This window comes from Mixophyes fleayi, chromosome 6 (assembly GCF_038048845.1).
Source record: "Mixophyes fleayi isolate aMixFle1 chromosome 6, aMixFle1.hap1, whole genome shotgun sequence".
Classification (NCBI taxonomy): Eukaryota; Metazoa; Chordata; class Amphibia; order Anura; family Limnodynastidae; genus Mixophyes; species Mixophyes fleayi.
The window spans coordinates 163,152,800-163,166,114 of NC_134407.1; the positions used below are offsets into that span (position 1 = coordinate 163,152,800).

The 13,315-nt window shown below is 42.0% G+C and overlaps 1 long non-coding RNA gene across 1 annotated transcript; it reads left to right on the forward strand.

Moving 5' to 3' along the window:
* Positions 1–734: 734 nt before the first annotated feature.
* On the forward strand, positions 735–1,578 carry LOC142160453 (uncharacterized). The gene is made up of 2 exons (XR_012693232.1): positions 735–854; positions 1,422–1,578. It is a non-coding gene; the product is annotated as an uncharacterized LOC142160453 (long non-coding RNA).
* Positions 1,579–13,315: the final 11,737 nt, after the last annotated feature.

A 13,315-nucleotide genomic window follows, 5' to 3' on the forward strand; every position in this document is an offset into this window, starting at 1 on the left:
TTGCTTTCCTGTCATGGCATTATCTTCAGAACTATATTTTCCTTCACCCTTCCTGCAACACAGACCTCTGTCCACATTGCCCCTTCATTACTTCACTTACCTCCAGTTAACACTCGTGAACTGTTGTCCTATTTAAATTCAATAGTTATAACAGCTTCACCCTGTCACCAGAAACACATCTTACAATCATCTTTCTTATCTTTCTTCCTCCCTGCTTCTATTAGCTGGTGATACATCACCTAATCCAGGTTCCCCTCACTTCTCCCACACACATATATCTGAACGCTACAGAAATCCAGCAAACTTCAAACACATCACCTGTCTCCCATCTCTTTCAAAGTCCTTTGAATGTGCCCTTTGGAATGTACGCTGTGATTGTAACAAACTTACCTCCATACACAACCTCTTCCTCTCAAACATCCTCAACCTTCTGGCAATAGCAAAAACATGGCTCACGCAATCAGATATTGCCTCACCTGCAGCCCTTTCACATGGTGACCTCCATTTCACCCACACCCAGGGCCGGATTTCCCGCTAGGCACCCTAGGCAACTGCCTAGGGCCCAGCGGGACCTAGAGGGCCCTGTCAGAGCCGACGGTGAGTGGGGTAGGCAAGGCCATCCCCCTCTGTCCGCCGGCATAACGGCAAAAATAAAGTTAAAAAAAAAAAAAAAAAGAAGTCAGCTGACTGGCGGGACCCGGCAGTCTCCTCTCCTCTCCTCATGAAAATGACGTTGGGCGTGATGACGTCACTCCCGTCGTGGTTTTCAACAAGAAGTCGGCGAGGAGCAGTGGCTGATCAGAGAGGAGGAGCAGCGGCAGCGCGACATCGGACAAAGAAGTAAACAATAGAAGGTAAGTTAACTAACTGTGGGGCCATGTCAGAGAAGTTTGAAACAGGTATTAAGGGAGGGGGCATGATGGCAATATTAAGTATATGAGGGGGCATGATGGCAATATTAAATATATGAGGGGGCATGATGGCAATATTAAATATATGAGGAGGCATGATGACTATATTAAATATATGAGGGGGCATGATGGCAATATTACATATATGAGGGGGCACGATGGCAATATTAAATAAATGAGGGGGCATGATGGCAATAATAAGTAGCAGAGGGGCATGAGGGGCATGATGGCAATAATTAGTATTAGAGGGGCATGATGACAGAAATGTGGAACAGGCCGTGTGAGGGTAAATAAACAAGGGGAGCAAAAATATGAAGGGCACAGTGTGATGGTGAAGGGTGCACAGTGTGATGATTAAAGGGCAAAAGCATGATGGAGGGCACAGTGTGATGATGAAGGGAGTACAGTATACTAAAGGGGAAGTGTGAAGGAGGAGCAAAAGTGATAAAGTAGGGGACATTTTTTTCTCTTCTGTACTTCAACTTATTTGCCCAAATACATTTTTTGTAGGAGGGAGCTGTGAGAGCTTACACAGGCCCAGTGTGCTTGGACTGGGCGTGCAGGGACTGAAGTGACATCATACAGAGGATCAAGGTACAGTGCGCAGAGTTGGACCAATAATATCAACCTGCAGGGACTGAAATAACCTTTCTTTTCATCAGCAAATGTGAGTAATGAAAAGTTATCATTCTAAACGATTATTGTAAAAAGCCTATTATTAAAATGGAATTATCTCTATTGTAAAAATGTGCACTCTTCAGTCTGTGACAGAAGCTTCCTGTTCCTGTCGGTTGTACTTTAAAACAGACTGATCAAGAGATGGGAGGTGTCTGTGAAAAGGCAGCTGGGATATGCATCCAGTGTCTTAGACCTGGGGAGGAGATGAGCTGCCTCCTCAGACACTCTGCTGCAGTGAGCAATAATAAGTTGTAGTTCTGAAAAAGGGTCTTGCTAAATGTATTGTCTAGTAGCCAGACGGCTAGGATTTTGATTATATTCTGTTTTGTTTACAAGCTGGTGAATAAACTGTCTGTGGTTGTTATGGTGAAACGTCTGGACTTGTGTGGTTTACTGCTGCTGCTCACCCAGGAGATAGTACCTATTCCCCTGATTACACTACAAGTCTTTATATAGTGCGAAATCATGGGTGGAGCATGTCTCTGATATCAGACGTTTAAAGTTAATATATTCTATTTAACAGCAAAAATTGGAATAGAAGATAGTTTGCAGTATGTTTTATGTCAAGTGTATAGTTACAAAAAAAAGTTTGGGGTAAGAATTCTTAGCATTTAAAGCTATATACAACATTATTTGCACTCTGCTTTATGTAAGGATTTAATTAAAAGTTAATATTTATTGGTATAACATTGTCTGCACTATCTTTTCTAGAACCTATTAAAAGTTAATATTGTTTCACGGGGGGGGCACCAAACCAGTATCCTGCCTAGGGCCCTATGAGGTCTAAATCCGGCTCTGCCCACACCCCCAGACCAGGAGGCAGACAAGGAGGTGGGGTTGGACTACTTCTCTCCCCACAGTGCACATTCACAGTTCTACCAAATGTCCCATCACTCATGTTCATATCTTTTGAAGTACATACTGTTAGGATTTTTAACCCATTCTCTGTGCGTGTCGCTGTGATCTATCGCCCCCCTGGACCCCACTAACAATTTCTTGAACATTTCTCTGCATGGTTCCCTCACATTCATATCTTCTGACATCCCACTGTCATCATGGGTGATTTCAACATCGCTATTGCTAATCCACTTTTCAATACTGCTTCAAAACTGACCTCTCTAACCTTCTCACTTGACCTCTCCCAGTGGATTGAATCCGCTTCTCATCAGGATGGCCACTGTCTTGATCTTGTTTTCTCTACACTATGCTCAGTTTCTAATTTCCTTAACACTCCTTTCCCCCTCTCGGATCATCAACTTATTAGTTATTTGTTCACTCTCAGTTCAACTTTTAACCTCCCTGCTGTCAAACTCTTTAAAGCCCTTTCATACCTGTAGGGATATTAACTTGATTTTCAACAGTTTTCCACCTCTCTCCAACACCTTCTCTCCCCAATTTCTACATTCTCCTCCCCTGATATGGCAGTTCCTCATTTTCACCATACCCTAGCACCTGCCCTTGATTAAGTGGCTCCAGTGACTCTTCATACTCCGTGTAGACTTCGTTGTCAACCATGGCACACTAATGTAACACGAAATCTACAAAAACTTTCTCCTAAAGCTGAACGTCACTGGCGTAAATCTTGTACCTCTATTGATTTCAGCACATATACTGCTATCTACCACTCCTATCGAAATGCTCTGGACACTGCTAAACAAACATACTTTCCAATCTCTCATCTATGCTCAGGCTTCTGACTGCAAGCGCCTTTTTAACACATTTAAATCTCTTCTCAATCCTTCCACCCCAAACCCTCAGACTACCATCAGTGCCCAGGATCTTGCTTCCTATTTCAAGGACAAGATTGATAAGATCAGACTTGAAATGGTATCATCTCCCTCGACTAGCAGTCGACTCATTTCCTTCCCAGCACCCTCTGACACCCTCTCTTCATTTGATCCCACAAATGAAGGGGATATTTCTACTTTCTTCTTATCTTCCTACTCTACCTCCTGTCCTCTTGATCCCATACCCTCACAAATTGGTAGGTCCTTGTCTTGTGTGCTCATTCCACCTCTAACTAAAATCTGTAATCTATTTCTCTCTAGTGGTATCTTTCCATCACTATTCAAGCACGCAGGGATTACTCCTATTCTAAAAAAGCAAAATTCAGACCCAAGCTCTCTCTCAAATTACCGCCCCATCTCTCAGCTCCCATGCCCCTCCAAACTTCATGAGAGAATTGCCTATACTCGCCTCACACGTTTATTTTCTGCAAACAACCTATTGGATCCTCTTCAATCAGGCTTTCACTCTCAACACTCCACAGTGACTACACTCTACTATGATCTGATCACAGCTAAAACTAAAGGTGATTACTCTCTTCTAATTCTCCTGGATCTCTCTGCTGCATTCAACACTGTTGACCACTCTCTCTTCATACAGACGATATAATCCGTAAGTCTTTAAGGTACTATTCTATTCTGGTTCTCATCCTACCTCTCTAATTGCTGTTTCAGTGTTAATTTCTCTGAACAACCTCCACTCCGCTTCTTTATCAGTTGGAGTACCACAAGGCTCAGTCCTAGGTCCTCTGCTATTCTCTATCTACACCACTTCTCTTGGAAAACTAATAAGCTCCTTTGGATTTCAGTATCATCTCTATGCAGATGAGACACAAATTTATCTATCCTCTCCTGATCTCTTACCAGCTGTGTTGTCTCGCGTTACTGACTGTCTTTTTGCCATTTCATCTTGGAGGTCCTCTCGCCAACTCAAACTCAATCTTTCAAAAACAGATAATATTCCCACCCAACAATAGAAGCTTCCTGCCTGACATTTCTATTCCTGTTGGTAACATGACCATAAATCCCACCCCGCAAGCTTGCTGCCTAAGTGTAATCCTTGACTCGCAACTATCCTTTGTTCCCCACATCAACTCTATATTTACATCATTCTGCATACATCTAAAAAACATTTCCAGAATACATACATATCTCACTCAAGAGACAGCAAAAACTATAATTTATGCACTCATCATCTCCCGCATCGACTATTGTAATTCCCTCCTTACTGGTCTTCACAAAATCAGACTTGAGCTCCTACAATCTATTTTGCACGCAGCGGCTAGATTGATTTTCCTTGCAAAACGTTTTTTGTCTGCTGAGTCACTCTGTCAGTCTCTACATTGGTTGCTTGTTTCTCAAACAATCCAATATCAAATTCTTCTACTAACATACAAGGCCACTTTATGGAATTCACTTGCTCGCACCACAAGACTTTCCTCTAGTTTTCAAACCATCAAGCAATCTCTGAAAACCCACCTCTTCAGACAAGCTTATAATATTCCTTTACCTTAATTCCTTAATTGCCCTAGTTTACCCTATTACCACCCTCTACACAACTAGCACAAGACAACAACCCTCTGATCAACATATTGTGTGACTGATCATACAGCCCACTAAATATTTTATAACCTTTGCATTCTAGCTGGACAAATATTCAATATGATGTAGCACTTAACCTTGTGTATCAAACCATTGTCCCATAGATTGTAAGCTTGCAAGCAGGACCCTCTTACCTCTCTGTGTGTATGTATTACCCAGTATTGTTTTATTACTGTCCCAATTATAAAGTGCTACGGAATCTGCTGGTGCTATATAAATAAATGATGATTTTGATGATGAATGGGCCCTGACATGATAATTCCTTTATCCTCTCCCATTAATTTTGTCATACAGTCTGTAATCATGATTTCTGCTGAGATCATATGTTGAGCAAGTTTATGTTTTCTCTTCTGTCACAATTGGGTACAGCTGTACATCATTTGCACTGGAGAGCACACGTGTGGTATCCTATGTTAAGTTACTTCATTAGACATTTTTAGGCACAACCAGAGTGGGAAACTGGCCTTTTCTGCAATTCTGTTCTAACTCAGACACAGTCTCATGTGCCAATGAGTAGTCAGAGGAACAACATCCTCACCAAGCAGTTCTTCTCCAGCCTTCCCCACGATAGTAGCTTGGGCAACTGTGTATAATCTACTGGGATGGACCTCCCCCTGATTAACAGACTGAGCAGCCCCTGTTTTAGAATGTGACAAAAGATATTGTAATTGACATTTTTCAGTATTCATTCGTTAACACTGATACTGCCACATTTCAGTGTCAGTAAGTCCTTGTCGCCATACCTTGTCCTCTGCTACTTCAAAACTCTGTTTCAGACATTGCATTTGTTCCCAGAGAGGTATGTGGGGACCTAAAGTGAGCATCCATTTCCTATAGACACTGAAGGCATTGATGGGATTCTCCTGATCTTTTAACAGACGTTTGAGGATATCCCTGTGCGTGCAGTACAGGTATGGTGCACCCCGGATCTGGCATTCCACTAGCAGCTCCTCCATACTGATTGTCTCTAGTGGATCTGTCGAATCTGCTAATGGGATAGATTCTATTAGTAGTAGTACATTTGCAGGGGATTCATCAGGCATGTCCCTGTGCTGTAACAGTCCATTTTCGCCTTGTTTGTACTGCTGATTATTGTTGTAACTGGATTTTCCCTTGGCCAGATTCCACATACTACAAATAACTTCATTTGTAAACTCATCCCATTCTGGTTCATCCCGAAAATATCAGGCAGTTGCTTCCTCTTTCAACATTAGGAACTCATCCAACAAGTTCTCCAATTTATCCTGTAGACTGGCTCCTTTCCACAAAATAATCTTTGGGCACTCCTCATCCCAATAATCCAAAATGTGCTGCATTGTGGTGGGGTGGTGCAACACATCCATATCCCCATCCTGCAGACACTTTCACAGTCCTTCATCCCAGAAATCCCTTCCCCTGGGTGCACTGGACTGCTTCATCCCTTCCTTTGGCAACTTTTTCAAAACTAGGTTGTGATCTGCTCTCTTCTTCCCAGAACTCACACCCATTTTACATCCAGGGATCACCTCACTGTGATTTCCCCTCCTTGAGACATGTTCTCCACTGGCGAAGTGCGCCTCTCCTTATCAAATCAGCATTTAGGCGGCATCTTCCCTCGCCTAAAGCCCACAATGCTTTTCGTGACACTGTCTACCTTAAAGCCTTTAGAATTAAGTTCAGGATAGTGTCCTAACTGGTTTCCAGTGCTAACTGCTTTGCAGAGCCCTGGAATGTATCACGATACAGTTCCCCTGCAGCTCTACTGAGAGAGGACCTGGGGCTGAGTGACCCCACTGCTTGCCACCAAAAATGTGAAGATACCAGGTTTTCTGGTCCAATTCTACCCACTTCACATTGGCTGGCCACCCACAGGTGCCTTCCTAGGCCAGGGAAGCTTACTGCGTACCTTCTAAGGTTCTTATTAGTCACTCAGGCAAATTCGGTAAGAAAAGTACAACAGTACATTTACTGTAACAAAAACAATCATTAAGATATTATGTACACACAGTAAATAAATGCCAGGCAGGTTCACCACATTATCTGTCCCTAACCCCACTAGCTTAAGGAGTTGCAGTCACCTCACTGTCCAGACTTGACGACCCATGGATCTGCCGATGTATTTCACTGGTAGAGCCACCAGCCACACTGCAGCTTCCAACCATCAATACCCAGAATAAACATCACCTCCCCCCTGGAGTGGCTCCTTATATCTTGGGTCAAATTTACACAGTGCTTTCTCCACCCTGGGCAAACCCCTGGGCCTCTCCTTGTTAAACATTGATGAGTCCTGGACTAGGGGGTTGGAGAGGGGAGTGGAGATGAGCTGTACTTCCACAGAAACTCCCCTGCCAGATTGTATACCAAATGTCTGGAGTAGTCTTGTGAGAACAATGGATACTAATTAGCCTTCCCCCTCACCAGTATCTTCAAACCTGATCCCTACCCATAACCCACCTGGCTTCACTTTAAGGACAATGAATAACAATCTCACTGCCACATCAACAATATACAATAAACAATATATATATTTACAATGATCTACAAAGAGTGCAGAGCAACCAAAATAATAAGTGTTATGGACTATCCACTACGAGGGCAGACTGTGCAATTTATGGTTGTTTACTCTAGAAACATGTGTCCACATATGCTGTGATGTTGGTAGCTAATTAAACTATTATACATCTAATATAATAGGCTGCAAATCAGAGTATATATGCCCCCAAAAATCAATAAATACTGGTTATTATATAATCATTATTATCAGTTGGGGCAGATGATTAGAAAGCATCTGCCTGTGTATGCAGTCATTGCTTCACCATGCTAATAGTGCATCTTCTGACCTGGCTGTCTAGTGCTCAGATTTGGCTACACAGATGCCTGTGTATGGGCACCTTAATAGATTATGCAATTACTCTGTTGGCGGTTGGAAAGGATTAATATATATTCACTGTTGGGCAGATTTGCAAATAGCAAAGTTATAATCTATCACCTGTACTATCTTTTAAGTGTCCCTTATAGGTATGATGAAATGCTGCACTGTTGATAGCTGCAGGGGATCTAACCTTATATTAATCTCCCACAGTCTGTTATGAAGGGCCTGCATTATACATTTATGGTACGCAGCCTCAAAGAGAGAAAGATTGGGACTTTTAAATCAGTGAAAATCAATAGATACACTTGAATTATTTTAGAACACAAACACAGAAAGTTACTAAATGGGATTTAATATGAGAAAAAGACACAATGCTTCTTGAATAAAAATAGTGATATTAAATTGACATTCGAAAATAGAAATAAAACCATAAAATGGAAGAACTGCGCTCACTTATTCTTAACAAACTGTTACCCAAAAACCGACAATTTGTAACATGTTTTACTGACTTTTTTTTTTTTTTTTTAAAAAAAATTCCTTACACCCCTCTCCCGAAAAAAAAGAAATTCCTCTGTAACATCAATGAAAGAGGAGTGCTGGAATGCTGATCTTTTTTACAAGCCATTTATTGACCTGTTGTCCGACAGTTCTATTAATGGGTCCTGAGAATATACCATAACTCTATTCTTAAACATAACATAGATATTCTTTTCTCATAATTATATTGAGCTAGCTATAATAATAGCATGGGTAGTAAATATAGTTAATGTTTTGTATTTTCAACATAATTGTTATATAACTATATGTATGTTTATTTTGTAATGTACATAACTGGAATTGTGTGTGTATCCCAGGGTGTGTACAGTTTGGGACTAACAAAATGTATGCCTCTTCCATCAATTACTTTTTATGTTGTGTGACAGACAACTAATTATTTCTTATAAGACACAATCTTCTGAGTGGCAGGAGTCTGCTCCAGGTGTGACCTCTTTAGTGGTGGTTTCAGAGTGAGGATTTAAATTTTAAGCACATTATAACACCATACACTAAAGCATTGTACCTTCTACTTAACATGTGTCTGTGGAGCTAAAACAGTGTTTCCCAAATCCAGTTTTCAGGGACCCCTAACAGTGCATATTTTGCAGGGTTCACCGAATTAGAAGTGAAATAATTATACCACCTGTGAATCATATTATACATAATATGTCAGTCTGTAATGAATACACCTGTGCTCCAGCAAGGAGATAATGAAAACATGCACTGTCAGGAGTATCTGTGGACTGGATTTGGGATACTTTGAGTTAAAATTTAAAATCATTCACCAGCAATTTACTAATCAGCTGCATTGCTATGGAGCAATGGCAGTCAGATAGTACAGATAGTGTCATCAAATAGAGGAGTGCAGGTGTTAACTGAATTTGTGCATCTGATATCAATGCCACAACCGCAGACATATCTATTTCTGTGGTGACAATAAGGACAGAACGTGTGCATAAAGCTATACAAATTAGAGCTGCACATAAAAAACGAAAAGATACAAATTGTACAGTCCATCCGATCCTGTGGCTTGATGATTGTGTTTCATGTTCTGATTGGCTGCTACTTTACCAAATTAACTAACACAACTGGTGGTCCTTTCTTGAAGTAAATTTTATCTATAGCTCCAACATGATAACATTGTAAAGCCCATATCCATACAAAATATCCATAGGTAAAAGAAAGAGGGCAATATAGTGCAATACTGTTATTTTATATAAATAACACTATTTTATTTATAAAACACTTTGTGTAAACTGAAAATACTCCTACCAGATAAATAGCTAGTGCATGTAGCAGCAGTGAAGTGGCTAGAAAATGGCTAGATAGTGCTGCTGATAGTAATCATCACTGCCCCGCCCTCCTGTACCACAAGAGATACGCCACCTCAAAGGTGCATCAATGTCTAGTTTTGTTTTGTTTTGTTGCAATTACGTGAAAACTCCACCTCCAGGTATAAGGGGACACAAGTCCATACTTCGCCATGAATCGCATCATTGAGGCCAGTCTGGGACAGGATGCTGGAGAGTAGGCAGTATGCACAAGTCAAAAACATATATACAAACATTTGTGTAGGCATTTTTTGTGGGTATGCACAATATAAACGTCTTATGGTCCTTGCCTCCCTCCTGATGCTTACACATGACTATGACATTGACCTGGCTGGGTGCACAAGATCATTATAACAGATGGGAGAGAGTAAGAGTCCTTCTGCCGCTCAGCTGATGTGTCAGTGTGTGATCGCATCCAGCCTCGTGCAGAATACATCAATGAACATTGTCCGGAATGAAAACAGCTATTGGTGTCATACAAAAATTTAAAAAATGGGCGCTGATAGATATCCAAAAAGCTGCCAAAGATATACAAGAAAGCTCACTTACTTTCAATAGTAACATAGATAGATGTATTAGTATAGCTCACAGCGCTAATCGGATATTACACACATGAGTTCATCAGAGTCACAGTAAAATTGGATCACTGTAACAAACACAATACAATACATAGAACAGTACTGTTTCATCAAATATACAATGTATAAATATGTATTGTCCCAAGGGTATTCCTTTAACAAAGTGTAGTGATTAATACGGCCAGAATGTTATAAACCACGTGAGGGGGTCCCGCAGGGGTACACTGATAGAAGGACACCACTTCTATTTTTATGCTTTTAATTGTATTGATGTACCATTTAATAAATGGAATTATACTATGATCTTTTATTTTGACTTCATGTATCCATCGGTGGAGTGGTTAACAGAGGAGGACCTTTCAAAGATCTATTGATATGTCTTGTGAAAGAATCATTCTTGTAAGCAGATCCCCTGCGGGGACCCCCTCACGTGGTTTATAACATTCTGGCCGTATTAATCACTACACTTTGTTAAAGGAATACCCTTGGGACAATATATATTTATACATTGTATATTTGATGAAACAGTACTATTCTATGTATTGTATTGTGTTTGTTACAGTGATCCAATTTTACTGTGACTCTGATGAACTCATGTGTGTAATAAGCTATTGGTGTCAGTCTCAAGCAGGGGCAGGCTGGGCTGGGGGGCAGGGGGGCATCTGCCTCCCAGGCCGGTCCTATAGTGGGCTACCTTGGGCTGGGTCACTGGGCCACCTGCATTGTTTTCCTTTCAAATGTTCCAAGTAGTCTGCTGAGTGGAGTCTTGACCTCCGGGCTAAAATTTGCTAGCCCCCTGGTCTTGATGCTGTCACAGGAAGTCTACTGCACCCTCATTTATAAGCCATTGCCCTGCTGCACCCCTATGCTCCCAGTCTTCTCTGATGCGGATGAGGTTATAAGCCCTGCGTAGGTCAATCTTGGTGAAGATGGTCGCACCTCTGAGTTGGTCGAACAAAACCGAGATGAGCGGAAGGGGGTAGGTATTTTTAATAGTGATCTTGTTGAGGCCCCTAAAATCAATGCACGGACGTAGCCCACCATCCTTCTTAGAGACAAAGAAGCAGCCAGCTCCTACGGGTGATTTTGAAGGCCTAATAAAGCCTTTCTGCAAGTTCTCTTCAACGTATTGTTGCATGGCTTTGGTTTCAGGGCCTGAGAGTGAGTACAGACTCCCTTTCGGTAACCTAGCGCCAGGAATCAGGTCAATGGCACAATCGAAATCCCGGTGAGGAGGCAAAGCGTCAGCTGCTTTCTTAGAGAAGACATCCCGGAATTCATGGTACTGTGGAGGTAGTAAGTCAGAAGTGGACTGCAACATCCGGAGGGGTAAATTCAGACAAGACTGAGAACATGAAGGCCTCCACTGAGTAATCTCCCCTTGTGCCCAATCGATTACAGGATTATGAAGTCGCAGCCAGGGATGCCCTAGTATCACTGGTACAGATGGACAGTGAGTCAAGTAGAAAATCAGGGTTTCTACTGATTTGAATCTGTCCAGCTCCAACTCTGGCTGGAGGGGGATTCGTCCCGCTTCCGTCCATGAATAATCCTCTCCAGCGCTTCACTGGCCGGTTATAATGTTAGGAACTCCAGCAGCCAATACCACAAAACCCGGAGTCTGCTCCAAAATTCTGGTGTTCACTGTTGCCCCTAGTGGTGGGGACAGACTTGGCTGCAGACTAACGGAGGGTCGTGAGATGGGTACCGGCTGCGGAGAACCCAGGAATGAGGAGTAATGGCAGACAGCGAATCCAGTAAACAAGCCGAGGTCAGGGGTCACTTGCAAGCAGGAATAGTCAGTAAACACGCCAAAGGTCGGGGTCACAGGCACGGTAGCAAGATCCAAGATACAGGCTGAAAGGTCAAGGGTCACTGGCAAACAGGCAGAGTCAAAGTCCAAGAAGGGGTCATACACAAGAAATCAATCCACAGGTTGTCACCAACACGATACAGGAGCAGGTTAGCTGACAGGCAAACTGGACGCTATAACCGGCAGGGAGGCTAAGCCCTCCCTGCCTTATATAGTAACATGGGCCAATCAGGGCTTAGCCCTGTGATGATTGACAGAGTGGGGGGCCAAAAAGATAAGGCTAGATTAATTAGCCCGCAGGCTAGACAATTAGCACACGTGCCCGGCTTCAGCACTTGCCGAGGCGCAGCGCTTCATACACTCGGCGTCCGGCCACTGCCTTGACAACGGCTGGGCCCGAGTAACAGGAAATGACGTCCCGGCCGTCTCCATGACGACCGGAACGCTCGCCGGGACAGGAAGTGAGTCGCGGCGGTGCCATCGGCCACTGCGGCTCCTGACAATGACATTTAACTTAAACACTTCAGTTATGTAAGGTATATTATTCAGCTCAGGAATACACAATCTTTCTTAAACATTAATGTCCAATAATATTGCAGCCTTCAAAATTATTCAGTTTGTAACATTGGCCTTGGCTTATACACAATAATTATTTAGGATGTTTAAAATTGCATATTTGTACCAAATTACCATCGAAGACTGGAATCCTTTTTCAAAAGACCATTCCCCTCCCTTCCTTTCCCTTATTTCTTACCTTCCTTATATGTTTAACGTTGGTTTATTTTCTGCATATTTTTATTGTTTAGCTAACTAGGGCATTTAATCACATAAATGTTAGACTATGTAAAATTGGCTGACTTAAGATTGGAAACTAGAACTTGCTTTTTGCCAGATTTAATGAGAAACTATTTTTTTCTAATCAACTCTCCATACATCCATATTGTATGTCAATTTGTTTGCTTGCCCTTTATCCACACATTTGTATTCTTTCAAAATTTACTCAATGAAAAGTTATTGCAAAAATAAATTGCATATTTGAGAAAGAAAAAAATGTAGTTATAGGCATTCATTTGTTTACATCTGTGGTTCCCAAATCTAGTCCTCAAGCTCCCCCTAAAATTTCAGGTTTTGAGGATATCCGCGATTGCGGCACAGGTAGTTAAATCAACTGACACACCACTCAGATACTCATCTAGTGGTCATGTCAAAGGCTAGGAGACTGAACAATTG